This window comes from Aegilops tauschii, chromosome 7, assembly GCF_002575655.3.
Source record: "Aegilops tauschii subsp. strangulata cultivar AL8/78 chromosome 7, Aet v6.0, whole genome shotgun sequence".
NCBI lineage: Eukaryota > Viridiplantae > Streptophyta > Magnoliopsida > Poales > Poaceae > Aegilops > Aegilops tauschii.
Window position 1 is genome coordinate 534,064,943 of NC_053041.3, and position 15,920 is coordinate 534,080,862.

Genomic DNA, 15,920 nt, shown 5'->3' on the forward strand with positions numbered 1-15,920 from the left:
ACTATCATATACGTGAGCCAAAAGGTGCAAACAGTCTCGGGCCAGGTAAGGTGGCACCCGTGGGGATACCGTGCGTGAGGCCACAAAGCGACATGATGTGTTACATGCTAGATTGATGTGACTTAGGATCGGGGTCCTGACAGCATTGGTATCAGAGCCAGACTGCCTATAGGATTACCAAGCCAAACTGGTCGAAGTCGAGTCTAGAAATGCTTTAGTTATATAAGGGAATTGATTGTGGAAGGGAACATAAGGCTCTTTTTACTCCTTTACCTTATGTCCTTCTGATCTGAGTCATCCGCTTCTTTTCTACGGGGTTAAGTGATGCGTCCATTTTGCATCATGCTTTTATATTGATATGTATCGCATTATGGGCTCTTATTACACGTTATGTCACAATACTTATGCCTCTTCTCTCTTATTTTACAAGGTTTACATGAAGAGGGAGAATGCCGGCAGCTGGAATTCTGGGTTGGAAAAGGAGCAAATATTAGAGACCTATTCTGCACAGCTCCAAAAGTCCTGAAACTTCACGGAAGTCATTTTTGGAATTAATAAAAAATATTGAGCGAAGAAAGTACCAGAGGGGGCCCACACCCTGACCACGAGGGTGGGGGGCGCGCCCTACCCCCCTGGGCGCGCCCCATGCCTCGTGGGCCCCCTGGCAGGCCTTCGGTGCCCATCTTCTGCTATATGAAGCCTTTTACCCTGGAAAAAATCATAAGTAAGCTTTCGGGAAGAAACACCGCCGCCACGAGGCGGAACCAATCTAGGGCTCCGGCAGAGCTGTTCTGCCGGGGAAACTTCCCTCCGGGAGGGGGAAATCATCGCCATCGTCATCATCAACGATCCTCTCATCGGGAGGGGGTCAATCTCCATCAACATCTTCACCAGCACCATCTCCTCTCAAACCCTAGTTCATCTCTTGTATCCAATCTTTGTCCCAAAGCCTCATATTGGTACCTGTGGGTTGCTAGTAGAGTGTTGATTACTCCTTGTAGTTGATGCTAGTTGGTTTATTTGGTGGAAGATCATATGTTCAGATCCTTTATGCATATTAATACCCCTCTGATTATGAACATGAATATGATTTGTGAGTAGTTACGTTTGTTCCTGAGGACATGGGAGAAGTCTTGCTATAAGTAGTCATGTGAATTTGGTATTCGTTCGATATTTTGATGAGATGTATGTTGTATCAACTCTAGTGGTGTTATGTGAACATCGACTACAGGACACTTCACCATTATTTGGGCCTAGAGGAAGGTATTGGGAAGTAATAAATAGATGATGGGTTGCTAGAGTGACAGAAGCTTAAACCCTAGTTTATGTGTTGCTTCGTAAGGGGCTGATTTGGATCCATATGTTTCAAGCTATGGTTAGGTTTACCTTAATACTTCTTTTGTAGTTGTGGATGCTTGCAATAGGAGTTAATCATAAGTGGGATGCTTATCCAAGTAAGGACAGCACCCAAGCACCGGTCCACCCAGATACCAAATTATCAAAGTAACGAATGCGAATCATATGAGCGTGATGAAAACTAGCTTGACGATAATTCCCATGTGTCCATGGGAGCGCTTTTCTCTATATTAGAGTTTGTCCAGGCTTGTCCTTTGCTACAAAAAGGATTGGGCCATCTTGTTGCACCTTGTCTACTTTCATTACTTGTCGCTCGTTACAAATTACCTTATCACAAAACTATCTGTTATTGATAATTTCAGTGCTTGCAGAGAATACCTTGCTGAAAACCGCTTATCATTTCCTTCTGCTCCTTGTTGGGTTCGACACTCTTACTTATCGAAAGGACTACGATAGATCCCCTATACTTGTGGGTCATCATTAAGAAACTAGGCTTCCTCGTCTTTCTATCAGGATCATGTGTTACTAACTCGTAGACTCATAGGATTGATGGTTTCAAGCCTCAATTCAGTTCCTACTACTTCCGTGTGTTCATAGATGGCCTTAGAACCTTGATATTGCGATGTTAAGTGGTTATGCCACCATTTTGCAGGATGTCCCAAATATTTGGAGCATTTACAGCCATTATGCTATCCGAGTCATCCCTGGTTTCCAAATAGTCTGATGCATTTGCAAATCCCTTCTTCCGTTCCCGATGTTCCTCTGGGTCAGATTAACCACACTAACTAGTGTGTTGAGGTACTTCATTGCCTCGGTGTATATGTTGGAGCTATTATTATGACCCTACGTGTCTTAGAGAATCACCTAGTAATCTAGCCATGTTTTGTGTTCCCAGTGTGATGATTCTGGCCGTCATTCTCGAAAGCATCCCATGATGCCATTTAGTTAGTAGGCATTCTATTCCTGGGTTCTTGAACCTGAGATTCACCCTACTTAATTCATGTTGATAGTGTTGGCTAGCTCCTTTAGGATATTAGTAACCTTTTTGATAGTCCTCGAGGTCCGTGGCATATCGTTCTCCCAATACCATGAACCAATATGGCAGAAGTTCTTTTGAACCAAAAGATCACAACCAGAGCGCTCTTGATGAGTTCTCCATTATATTTGTGACTTCCAATCCTACTTTTCTGCATGGGTTATCCCGGAATAAATGTTGAGCTTTGCTCGACATACTAATCTATGCATCCACAACACAGAAAGCTATATGTTCCTTCGAGATGTCCCTTCCTAACTGTATTCCATCCTTAGTCTATCAAGTGATAGTCAAGAGTAGTCACGCATTCGTGTCATCGATGCCTGTTATTCTTATAGCATGTCAAGCCATTCTATTTCATGACTAACTAGGAGAAACAAACTCCAGTACCTCATCCATATCTTGGATTGGGTCAAAGTAGTTGTATTCCATAGATCAAATTGCCAATCCAGCGTCTGTTCTGTTCTACCTTGGAGTGTTGCCCTCTTTATGTCAGGAATGTCATGAGAATTGCACCAACTCTTATGAAATTCTCGATTTAGTGGCACTCTTCGCCATCATTGTTCATTCCTTGGTCCCTGTGCTCTTGCAACCGGGATACCAACAATTGAAATGTGATGTGTGAAATCAATACTCCTAGCAACCCCGTTGCTTGGTAGCTAATGGACAATAATCTCATTCTTAGTGTATTGGTTATTGAATCATCATCCTAAGATTGATCGTGCGACCTAGTCCATTTTCCTGGTGCACACTTCGATCAATGAGTTAGGATTTTGTAAATCCCATGCTTATTTGATCACATCATTGCCTCGAAAGCAAGATTATTCTCGAGCTTAATAACATAGCGGTGGTCCGTGATTTTCTGAATAACAAAACGGATCTACTCAAACATCATAGGATAGCCATACATCATTGGGAAATAATATATAGCGTTGAGCACCATGTTTAAGTAGAGATTATAGCGCGTAAAAGAGGGGTTACACCGCTGCATAGAGGGGGGGAGAGTTGGTGATGACGGCGGTGAAGTTGGTGTAGATTGCAGTGACGATGATGGCCCCGGCGGCGTTCTAGCGCTACGGGAGAGAGGTGGAGAGAGCCCCCCTTCTTCTTCTTCTTCTTCCTTGACCTTCCCCCTAGATGGAAGGGTTTCCCCTCTGGTCCATGGCCTCCATGGTGGCGGAGGGGCGAGAGCCCATCCGAGATTGGATCTCTCTCTGTGTTTCCTTCTGTTTCTCCGCTCCCTGATTCTGACCTTTCACCGTTTCTTAAATTCCCGGAGATCCGTAACTCCGATTCGGCTGAAATTTGGACATGATTTTTATCCAGATATTGGCTTTCTTGCGGCGAAAGAAGGGAACCAACCACCTTACGGAGTGGCCATGAGGGCCCAGGGCGCGCCCTACCCCTTGGGGGGCGCCCCTCACCCTTGTGGGCCCCTCGGGCATCGTCTCACGTTGATTCCACTTCCCAAATTTCACGTATATTCCAAAAAAATCTCCGTAAGTTTTTATCCCGTTTGGACTCCGTTTGATATGGATTTTCTGCGAAACAAAAAACATGCAACAAACAGGAACTCGCACTGGGCAATGGATCAATATGTTAGTCCCAAAAATATAATAAAATGTTTCCAAAAGTATGTAAAAGTTGTAGAATATTGGCATGGAACAATAAAAAGTTATAGATACGACGGAGACGTATCACCGCTCAAAATCACGTCGTGACAAAGACAGCAATACCGGCACCAGAGACAATAATACTCCGGAGAATGCCGAAGACCCTGTCGAGCCAACATCCGAACAGGATGATTGGGAGGATGGGCAAGTTAACCCTGACGGTCCTGCCGGGAACGAGGGCTCGGAGGACAGTAACTACCTACCGATCTCCGAAGAGGATGTGAGCCTCGGCGACGAAGATTTCATCGTGCCGGAGGAACCCCTCGAACAAGAGCGCTTTAAGCGCCGGCTAATCGCCACTGCAAGAAGCCTGAAAAAGAAGCAGCAGCAGCTTCAAGCTGATCAGGATTTACTCAATGACAGATGGACTAATGTTTTGGCAGCAGAGGAATATGGCCTCTAACGCCCAACTAAGAGTTACCCGAAGCGCAAGCTACTACCACAATTTGACGACGAAGCCCTGGAGCCCATACTGCCAATGCATGATGCTGCTGACAGACCTAACTGACCACCACGTGGTGAGGACAGAGCGACAACTCAAGCCGAACACCAGCCCACACCACCTCGCCGTAGAGGCAGAGAAACAGCGGCTCCAGGATACACCTATGACCTACGACAGGACCTGGACAATAGAGCCGGTCAGACCAGATCAATCTACGGATCAAGGGGGCGTGCCCCAGCGCGAGAAGACAGCCATCAGGCCTGGCACGACAAGCACAACCTCGCCCGGGCAGAAAACCGCATACGGGCTTCATCCGAACTACGTCGTGACGTTGCCCGATACAGAGGCGTTGCACACCCCCTATGCTTCACTGATGCGGTGATGGAGCACCAGTTCCCAGAAGGGTTTAAACCCGTTAACATTGAATCATATGATGGTACGACGGATCCCGCAGTCTGGATCAAAGATTTTCTTCTCCACATTCACATGGCTCGCGGCGACGATCTACATGCATCAAATATCTCCCCCTAAAACTTAAGGGACCAGCACGGCACTGGTTAAACAGCCTTCCAGAAAACTCTATCGGCAGCTGGGAAGATTTGGAAGATGCCTTTAGGGACATCTTCCAAGGTACCTATGTACGACCCCCAGACACCGATGACCTCAGTCACATAGTCCAGCAACCCGGAGAGTCGGCCCGGAAACTCTGGACCAGGTTCTTAATTAAAAAGAACCAAATTGTAGATTGTCTGGACGCCGAAGCCCTCGCGATCTTTAAACACAACGTCCGCGATGAATGGCTTGCCAGACACCTCGGCCAAGAAAAGCCGAAGTCCATGGCAGCCCTTACCGCACTCATGACCCGCTTTTGCGCGAGAGAAGACAACTGGCTAGCCCGTAGAAGCAATAGCACCAGCGACCCCGGCACCTCCGAAGCCAGGGACGGCAATGGCAAGCCACGACGCAACAAGCACAAGTATCGAATCAATAATGACGGTACCGAAGACACGGCGGTCAACGCCAGATTCAGTGGCCCTAAATCCGGCCAACGGAAGAAGCCATTCAAAGGAAACAGAGATGGTCCATCTAGTTTGGACAGAATACTCGATCGGCCTTGCCAGATTCACGGCACCCCCGATAAGCCTACCAATCATACCAATAGAAACTGTTGGATTTTGAAACAGACCGGCAAACTCAACGCCGAACACAAGTGGAAAGGGCCGCCCAGCGAGGACGACGATGAAGAGCCTCGTCAACCGAGCACAGGGGGACAGAAGAAATTTCCCCCAAGGTAAAAACGGTGAATATGATATATGTCACACATATCCCTAAGTGGGAGCGCAAGTGTGCATTACGGGACGTTTACGCCATAGAGCCGGTCGCCCCAAAATTCAACCCATGGTCGGCTTGTCCGATCACCTTCGATCAAAAGGACCACCCAACAAGTATCCATCATGGAGGTTTGGCAGCTCTGGTCCTCGATCCAATCATCGACAGATTCCACCTTACGCGAGTCCTTATGGACGGCGGCAGCAGTCTCAACCTGCTTTACCAGGACACTGTCCGCAAAATGGGCATTGATCCGTCAAGAATCAAGCACACTAAAACTACCTTTAAAGGAGTAATACCTGATGTAGAGGCCCGCTGCACGGGCTAAATAACATTGGAAGTCGTCTTCGGTTCGCCAGACAACTTCCGAAGCGAAGACTTGATCTTCGATATCGTCCCCTTCCGCGGCGGATATCACGCACTGCTCGGACGAACTGCTTTTTCCCGTTTTAATGCGGTCCTGCACTACGCTTATTTATAGCTCAAGATGCCCGGCCCACGTGGCGTCATTACAATCAATGGAAACACAGAACGCTCCCTCCATACTGAGGAGCATACCGCGGCCATCGCGGCCGAAGTACAGAGCGGCCCTGTCAAGCCGCATACCTCATCGGCCATCAAGCCGCCAAACTTTATTAAACAAGTCCGGTCAGTTCTGCATGCTAACAGCTCGGTAATTCCAGAGTTGGACTAGCAGTTTCGCCTCCGTCGATCGCCACACACATCCATGAAATTCGTACCGCGCGTGCATAATTATGCACTCAAAATACCTTGGGCATCAGCGGAGGCACAATATGGACAAGCCCATAGTACAGTTCGACCCTATATGGCCTTCCCCTTTTCTTTAATTATTTTTTCTCTTTTACCACTGGTGAATTAAAACCTATTCATCCTACGGACTTACAAGGACTCTTTTCGGGCCCGGTTTTGTATAAATAGCCGAAGACCATTCCTCTCAAGGAATCTCTCTCTCCAAGGCGAAAGCGGCGCAGACGTGCGGCAGGAGGTCCAAAGGATTTTGTAGACCAAAACTTTATTCAAGAACTTGTATAGAGCTTTTTCTCTTCTTCTTAGACCCCCGGCATGTAAAATGGCCTTGGTGATTATGGTGCCCTCTGTAAGATCACGTTTTGACATATCAATCAGATTCCAGTGAAAACAATTTTTATTCGGTATTGCCTTTATTCATAGACTGTATTCCGTCTCCTCAGTTGTCTCACTCACACACCTCGGCACAAAGTGATAGGGGCTCTATATGGCCACACACGTGTTTCCAAACAAAAGCCCGAATAGCTTTATAGCAGAATTCGGCGTCCCGAGCTTGGCATTATATGCATCGGCATCGAATCATGTCTTTGGTCAATAGTTGGGTTCCCCGGCTCCTGTGTTTGCTACCTGACGTTCCGTTTGTTCGGCCAGCGTAGTAAAGGGAGAACTACTGCGATTGTGTTTCTGGTTCGTCCGGTCAAGCACCTCAGTAGAGAAAGCCGAAAACTGACTGTCGTGATGCGGCGAGAGCTGGTCAGCCACTCGGCGACTTATTAAAATCTTTAGCGATTGTTTCTGTATTACACGAAGGACTGTTTTTCCGGTCACATACGTAACGCATCCGCATCCGGATAGCCGTGTACATACCAGGGACTATCTTCTAGCCCCATCGTCAAACTCCTATGGCTAAGTGAGAGTGGTAAAGCCACATAGTCCGATTGCCTGGTTCGCCGCACTGACACCTCCTTCACGGACCAAGACGTTGGGTCAAGTGTGATCATGTGCTATTCTGAACACCCCCATAGTATCTACGTGGGGGCCAAAGCCGACGACTGGAAAACTCTCAGGAATACAAAAACGTCGCACAGGAGGGAAGAACTTTCATACATTGGCACAAATCTATCACAAAGCCTTAATATATAATGAAACCATCCGGGCAGTTCGGGTACATTCATTCGAACATAATGTCCTTTGAGCATTGACCCTCTCGAAAGCGGGCGCCCTCGAGGACGTCTTCTAAGTAGCGCTCCGGCGTGCGGTGGTCCTTGCCTCCGGGAGGGCCCTCAACTGCAATATCGGCGGCCTTCATCTTCGCCTAGTGCATCTTGACGCGGGCGAAGGCCATCCGTGCACCTTCTATGCACATTGACCGCTTGATTGCGTCGATTCAGGGCACTGCATTGACATGTCGCCGCACCAGGCCGAAATAGCTGCTCGGAATGGGTTCGGCTGGCCATAGCCGAACTATGACGTCCTTCATGGCCGCTCCGGACATCTTATGCAGCTCGGCCCACTGCGCCATTTGGACGTTTAGCAGCGCCGAGCGCTCCTACACCGCGAGCTATGACCAGAACAGCTTCTCCATCGCATGTCCCTCCTGAGCCTGGAAGAATTGCGCGGCGTCGGCAGCACTCTTCGGAAGATCCACAAAAGCGTCTGGAGAAATCCAGAGTCGATTAAGCAAGGCATATCTCTGATCGCCAAACTTAGTCTGTAAAAGAAAGGGCTTACCAGCCGCTATCTGTCCGGCCTGCCGGATCTCCTCGCGAGCCGCTCTAGATTCGGACCACGCGTCTTTGGCCTCCTGAAGGGCTTTGGCGAGTTTGGCTGCATTGGCTTTATCCTCCTTCTCGAAGGACTCGCACTTGCGGGCAGCATCCTTGAGCTCTTGCTCTACTGCAGATATCTGCTCCTCGAACTAGCGCCGTGTGGCCTATTCGGCCTTCAAATCTGCAGCCGCCTTATCAGCGGCGGCATTGCTCACCCTGGCCTGCTCCTCGGCCCGGGCAAGTTCACCCGTGAGGGTCTCGACCTCGGCAGCGCCATCTGCAATTATGCACATAACAGCGTCTAATTTTCAACCTAGTGTTCGCACATTCATATAGGCACAAACGGTATGTTCGAAACATACCTTGCGCCTCGTCGAGCCGCTTGTTAATGAGGACAATGTCCTCATCGGCCAGCTTCAGTTTCTGCTTTAGTTCGGAAACCTCCGTGGCCTGGGCAGTTGCCGCTAACAGTGAAGCCTGTTTTTTCAATCAAATAAGTATGTTACTTCCTGCGGATCTATAGATCCTCGGTTCGCCCTTCTTCATGGGCTGACCAGAGTCTCAGGGGCTACTATCTATATACAGGCGTATTGTTCATATGGAAAGTGGCTAAAGACATTACATCGCATACCTCGAAGCCTATTAGTAGGCTCGTGAAGGCTTCATTCAGCCCACTTTTAGCGTACTGAATCTTCTCAACCACCGTACCCATCAAGGTACGGTGCTCCTCCAGTATGGACACACTTTGCAGTACATCCATCAGAGTGTACAGCGCCTCCGGATTCATAGAGGTCGTCGTAGGAATAGGCGCTCCCCCCTCCCTTGAAGGGGGCCGCTCACCCGACTCCGGATCCGTCTCCGGAGCGGTATTCGGTTGGGGGCCGAACAACCCAGGACCCCCATCCCCGGTTTTCAAGGGGGTCGCGCCCCCCGTGTCCCCAGCGGTCGAGGTATTACCCTCTAGCGCCGTATTGGTGGTCCCCTGCACCTCTTGATGATCCGTAGAAATCCTCTGGGATGACACCTCGATGTCATACGCCCTAGGGGGCGAGGAAACTTGTGGAGGCGTCTCGCTCTCCATCATCTCTGGCAGCAAATCCCCTGACGAGGAGGATTGTTGAGGGAGATCGCGGGCATGACTGAAACACATGATTTAATATTATTCCCACAATTCGTAAAGGAGTGGATGTATGTAAAGCATCCTCAGGTACTTACGATTCGGCAAGGGGCTTGGTCCGGGGGCGGGGCTTGGGCATATCCTCGGCGTTCGAATCCGAGTCATCTGAAAGGGATAACTTTCCCCTCTTGGGTGCCCTCGCCTCCGAGTTTGCGGAGGCCGCCCTCTTTTTCCCTTTGAGAGGAGGGTTATCTTCTTCCTCCTCCTCCTCCTCGTCCTTGTTTTCATCTCCCTCGTGAGAGGAGGGAGCCTCGGTCCCTCCGAACATAGCGTCCGAGGTGCCTTCGTGGTGGAGGCCACTTTCTTCCTCCTTGTTCTTCTTCTTCTTGTCCTTCTTTACAGGCACTTGGTATGGCGCCGGGACCAGCATCCTCATTAGGAGAGGATCGGCTAAGTCTTTGGGAAGGGGGGCCGGACACCTGATCCGCTCCGCCTTATTTGTCTAGACCTGTTTAAAGGGTGGAATTGTTAGTGTATCCCCTGGGATTAACGAACCAAGCTATAGGCGGAAGCTTAGCCCTTACCGGGAGGGATGGTTGCAGTCAAGGCCAATGTCTTCGGACGTCTCCGGCCATGACTTTTGAGATTTAAAGAGCAATTTCCAGATCTCTTTGTGCGTCATGTCGAAGAATCGTTGCAGAGTTCGCGGTCCTTCCGGATTAAACTCCCACAAATGGAGAGGCCATCGCTGGCAGGGAAGAGTTCGGCGGATGAGCATCACCCGAACCACGTCAGTGAGGCAGGTGTTCTTCTCTATGATACTTTTGATGCACTTTTGCAGCATCAGCACCTCATCGGTTGATCCCCAGTCTGGACCCTTGTTGGTCCATGACGCGAGTCGTAGAGGGGGTCCGGATCTGAATGCAGGAGTGGCCGCCCACTTGGTACCACGGGGTTCGGTGATATAGAACCACTCCTGCTACTATGTCTTGATGGTGTCCACAAAGGCCCCTTTAGGCTAGATAGCATGAGGAAGCTTGCTCACCATGGCCCCGCCGCAATCCGCGTGCTCCCCGTCGACCACCTTCAGCTTCACGTTGAAGACCTTGAGCCATTGGCTGAAGTGTGGGGGGATGCGAAGAAATGCCTCGCACATGACGATGAACGCCGAGATGTGGAGGAAGGAGTTCAGGGCTAGATTGTGAAAATCTGACCCATAATAGAACATGAGGCCATGAGCAAAGGGGTGAAGGGGAAAACCTAACCCACGAAGGAAGTGAGGGATGAACATGACCCTCTCGCCAGGCTCTGGAGTAGGGATGACTTGCCCCTTAGCCGGGAGCCTGTGTCGATTTCCACGGTTAAGTACCTCGCCTCCCGGAGTCCCTGGATATCCTTCTTCGTCACGGAATAGGCCACCCACTTGCCCTAAGAGCCGGATGCGGACATGGTCGGAGAACGTGGTGGCAATGGAGAAAGATTGAGACTTGGGCGCTGGAGCTCAAAGATGGGAGGACTAAGGAGGGAGAAGGCGTGGGGTAAAAGACGGGTCCTTATCCCTTTATAAAGGCGACGAATATCAAGCGACCTCGCGCAAGCCTTAAAATTTTCCTATTCCCAAGGGGTCGGGTGGATGGCATGGTTGGATTACCCAAGCCCTCATTGATGAAAATCCCGCAATAAGGGGACACGATCTCTGCCTTGACAAGACGTGTCACTGGAAGTTGCGTCTCGAAACACGAAACGGGAGGTTGAAAACGATTCTAAATAATGAAGTGGCCAGACATAATGTCTCACCGAAAAAGCTGTCAGAAGACATGACCCATTTTTGTTTAAGTATTTTGCCCTTGTGATTCAGGGTTGTGACTATTGTACAGAGCCGGATATAGTTTCTTTTGGTCAAACTACTTTGAAGTGTTTGGAGGAGGAACCCGCCTTGTAATGCCGAAGACGATCTGCGCGCCGGACACATCATCATTGAAGCCTAGTTCAGGGGCTACTGAGGGAGTCATGGATTATGGGGTCCTCGGGTCTTCGGGCTATGTGACATGGGCCAGACTGGTGGGCCGTGAAGATACAGAATAGAAGGCTTCCCCCTGAGTCCAGATGGGACTCTCCTTGACGTGGAAGGCAAGCTTGGCGTTCGGATATGAAGATTCCTTTCTCTGTAAACCGACTCTGTACAACCCTAGCCCCCTCCGGTGTCTATATAAAGCGGGGGGTTTAGTCCTTAGAGCCAATCATAATCATACAGGCTAGACATCTAGGGTTTAGCCATTACGATCTCGGGGTAGATCAACTCCTGTAACCCCTATACTCATCAAAGTCAATCAAGCAGGAAGTAGGGTATTACCTCCATTAAGACCGAACCTGGGTAAACAATGTGTCCCCTGCATCGTGTTACCTTTGATCCTTAGACGCATAGTTCGGGACCCCCTACCCGAGATCTGCCGGTTTTGACACCGACAACGACTTGGTCCTCTTTTTTTCTTCCAAACAAATCTCACTTCGTACATACAACCCTACCTCGCGCTTTGGCCTGACACTAGTGGAGAAAAGCCTAGCTATGGCATGCCAAAAATAGCCTTGGTGGCGTGGACACCCGACTCCACCAATATGGCGCCAGTGTTAAAAATTAGCGCTGGCGTTGGCACCTACGACATCAGTATTTTGGACGGTAATGGCGTGGCCTGTTTTCCACGCCAGCAATATTAGTCATCAATTATGACGTTCCATGTTTTACCGATGCTAGTATTTTGATTTTCAAATTTGAAATAAAAGCTCTACATCAGCGATTTCATCCACAATGATAGCATAATCTAGTTTCAGAATAGTCACTAAATCAACTATATATAAATAGTCCCAATGACAGCATTTAAGTTCAAAAATGCACTTGTTGATATAGTTCAACAAAGTAGGCAAAGTAGCATACATATGAATGTACAAGTTCAAATAAATAGAGGTGATAATAACATGATTTATATCTTCCATGCAAGCCAACTAGATTACTATGACTTTTCGGCAGGCGGAGTCAGGGTCATAGTCCGGAGTAAGTGCACCATCATCGTTGTCAGCAGGCTTGTAGTCGTAGTTGAGGTAGAACATGGCTCTCTCCCCAACTTCCATCTCGTAAGCATCTGCAAGGGCTTTCCAACCAGGGCAACCGAAGTAGGTGTGGTTTGCATCATTGGTGACAAGACAATTGAATTTTTGGGTCGTCAGCATCTTCATGAGGGTGCACTGAAATGTGATGGTGGCATCAACTGGAACTTTAAAGTTCTCTAAGAAGTCACGCCTTGCCCCGCAAGATGACCTGAGCAAAATTGAAAGAAAGAAAGATGTAACTAGCTAGTTACACAATTGTCTTGTCATGCATGAAACTCAATCAAAACATGTTCAAACTAAAACATACCGTCCTAGTGAGGAAGTCATTCGGCAGATCTATGAAGAACTTCTTATCACTTTGGCATCTCACCAAACCACAGGTCTCACATGGGGCATCCATTTACTGCTTCATGCATGAAGTTGAGAAAAATAAGCATACATAAGATGCACATAAATATAATGCAACATAATAAGCAGTTAGTACGAACTAGCGCTATCCGCCCACTAGTTATTAACACATACGTACGTACTTGTAATAAAACAGTTCTACAAACCATGTGTAGTTCAAACATAAAACATGCATAAAGTTAAACTGTTCATATGAAATAGGTAGCGCGCTAAGCTACTGGCCAGAGGGACCGGCCTCATGGTCGTGCCTAGTCGACCTACGACGACACCCCTGCTGACCCTCCTCCTCACGCTCCAAGGCATCCCAGTCCATGGGATCCTCCTCTGCGCTCTTCCTGGCTGCATACTGAAGTAACATCATCTTGTTGGCCTCCACGAGTTTGTCATCTCTCGCAAGCTCGCTCACCAATGGGTCGAAGAACTGCATCTCGGCCTCTTTACTCTCCTTCTCCTCAACCCTAGTGCATATCCTCATGTCCTCGGGCGCGAGGAACAGCGCGAACTCACGTCACTCAGGGAAGTTCAGATTCCCCCTTCCTGAAAGAACTCTACTGCCACGGCATCATAAGCGCGCGCCGCTAACTCCGGGGTGTCCCAACGGCCAAGTTCATGGACGACATTGTCCTTCCTAATGGTGGCATAGTACTTATTTCCCTTGTGTCGCACACCACGAAACTTCAAGGCCATCTGTGATGATGCATATACATATATAACTAAACAAGTTAGTAAAAATGGGCATATTAACGAGAAATACAATAGTCTACAACTACACACTATACATTATTTCACCACAAGTACACTACTAGAAATACAATAAAATTACACTATCTAAAATCATAGTCTACAAGTACACTACATTATTTCACCACAAGTACACTACTAGAAATTTAATAAAATTACACTATTTAAAATCATAGTCTACAACTACACTACATTATTTCACCACAAGTACACTACTAGAAATTTAATAAAATTACACAACCTAAAATCATAGTCTACAACTACACTAAAATTTTACACTACTCGTATACACAAAATTCTATTTTTTTCTACACTACTATTACACTACACTAAGTAGAACTCACCCGTGGCGGCGGTAGACAGCGAGGAGGCATTGCGGGCGACGGGGCCGGGGGCTGTGGCAGGGGTGGATGCGGAGGCGACGGCGGCAGGGACGGAGGCGGTGGCCGGGGTGGATGCGGAGGCGACGACGACGGGGGCGGGGACTTCGGCGGTGGAGGCGGGGGCGACGGCGACGGGGGCTTCGGCGATGGAGGCGGAGGCGACGGGGACTTCCGCGGTGGAGGCGAAGGCGGTGGAAGCAGCGGAGGCGAGGGCGACCGGGGAGGGGCGGCGATTTAATGGGGATCGCGGGTTGTGGGTTGGGGGGCTTAATTTAATCAATATCTCCTGCGGGGGGTGGCGGGGTAATTGCTGGCGTTGGCCTACGCGGCCAACACCATTGCTATCTTATTGTTTAGTTTATTAATATAGATGTTTAGTCTATTGTTTTATTGTTTTATTTTCCTATTGTTTATTATACTGTTATTTTTACTAATTATTTTATTTTCCTATTGTTTATTATTTTATTGTTTTATTTTCCAACATCGATCGATCTCATTAATCTAGCATAGATACATAATAGTTGAAGGATTAAAATAATAACACATATATATAACTTTCTAGTACTACACACTCTTGATCTAGACTAAGAACATCATCAGTGTAATGATTCCCATGAGAAAAAAAGCTGGCACCGATCCAGCAGGGAGAACGAGGCCAAGCATAACACCACCTAAAAGGGAATACTGAAGCATCTAGAATTTTTGGATTTGGCCGCGCATCACATTAGTCTTCAGCTGTATCTCATCTATCTGTTGTCTTAGTTCACCAATGGAGTACTAGAACAACTCGCTCATGTACTTCTGCACGAGATCAACCCATATCCGTGTGTAGCAATATTTTGTCCCTAACACCTATGGATCACAATATACACACACATATATTAATGATCACGAATTGTGCAAATTAGCAGAATATCGAGGTATTTTCTGTCATATTACGTACCTTTCCACGGTTACTGCAGTTGTAGAACTCTCGCTCTGTATTACTTTGTGTGTGCGACATATGCTTATCAGCAGGTCGTCCACAACCGCAAAAAAGCAACACAGGTGCCCTCGCTCGATTCCTGGCAGCTTCGGCGCCGGTGGCATAGCTGCCGAATCATCGAAGGGACGTCCCGCTGCAGCGGGATGGTTCGCCAGACAGGGCTGGCTGCATTGGCCGTGGAGAGCGCATGTCGTGGCCAACCGGGCGAGATGAGAGCTCAGCCAAGGCGGCGGAGTCCCAAACTTGTGAGCCACGCTGACGTGGGCTCGAACTGGCGGCTCCTGCCGATTCAGCAAGCTCCGGTGGGTCCATTGTTACCAAAGCAGCTGACTAAGAGGGAGTAGAATTTTGTGGAGAATGGAAGTGAATGTGATAAGAAGGGCCAACACATCTATATATAGGCACAACTTAGTGTTGGCGTTCCGGGCAAAGACACGACACCACAATGTAAAGTATCTAGGGCGTGTTTATAAATCAAACGACAACAATATGCTGCAACTGGTCACGATAACTGGGCCCACATAGTAGTGGCGCAAGATGTATTGCCAGCATCAGCAATAGCAGTTTATAGCTGGTGTACCAATTTGGCATACGCCAGCACTATTTGAAAAAAGTAGTGCTGGTGTTGATGAGAAATGGCGCGCCACAAACGGAACTTGTGGCTAGCCGTTTTTCCACTAGTGTCGTGCCGCTAGCCCCACCTGGACCAGCTTGCCAGATGGGTTGCTTGCCCGGACCGCTGCTCTACAGCGCCAGCCAAACATGGGCGTTGCCCGCCTTGCACCAGCGCCCTGTCTGACCTCCGCGTGGC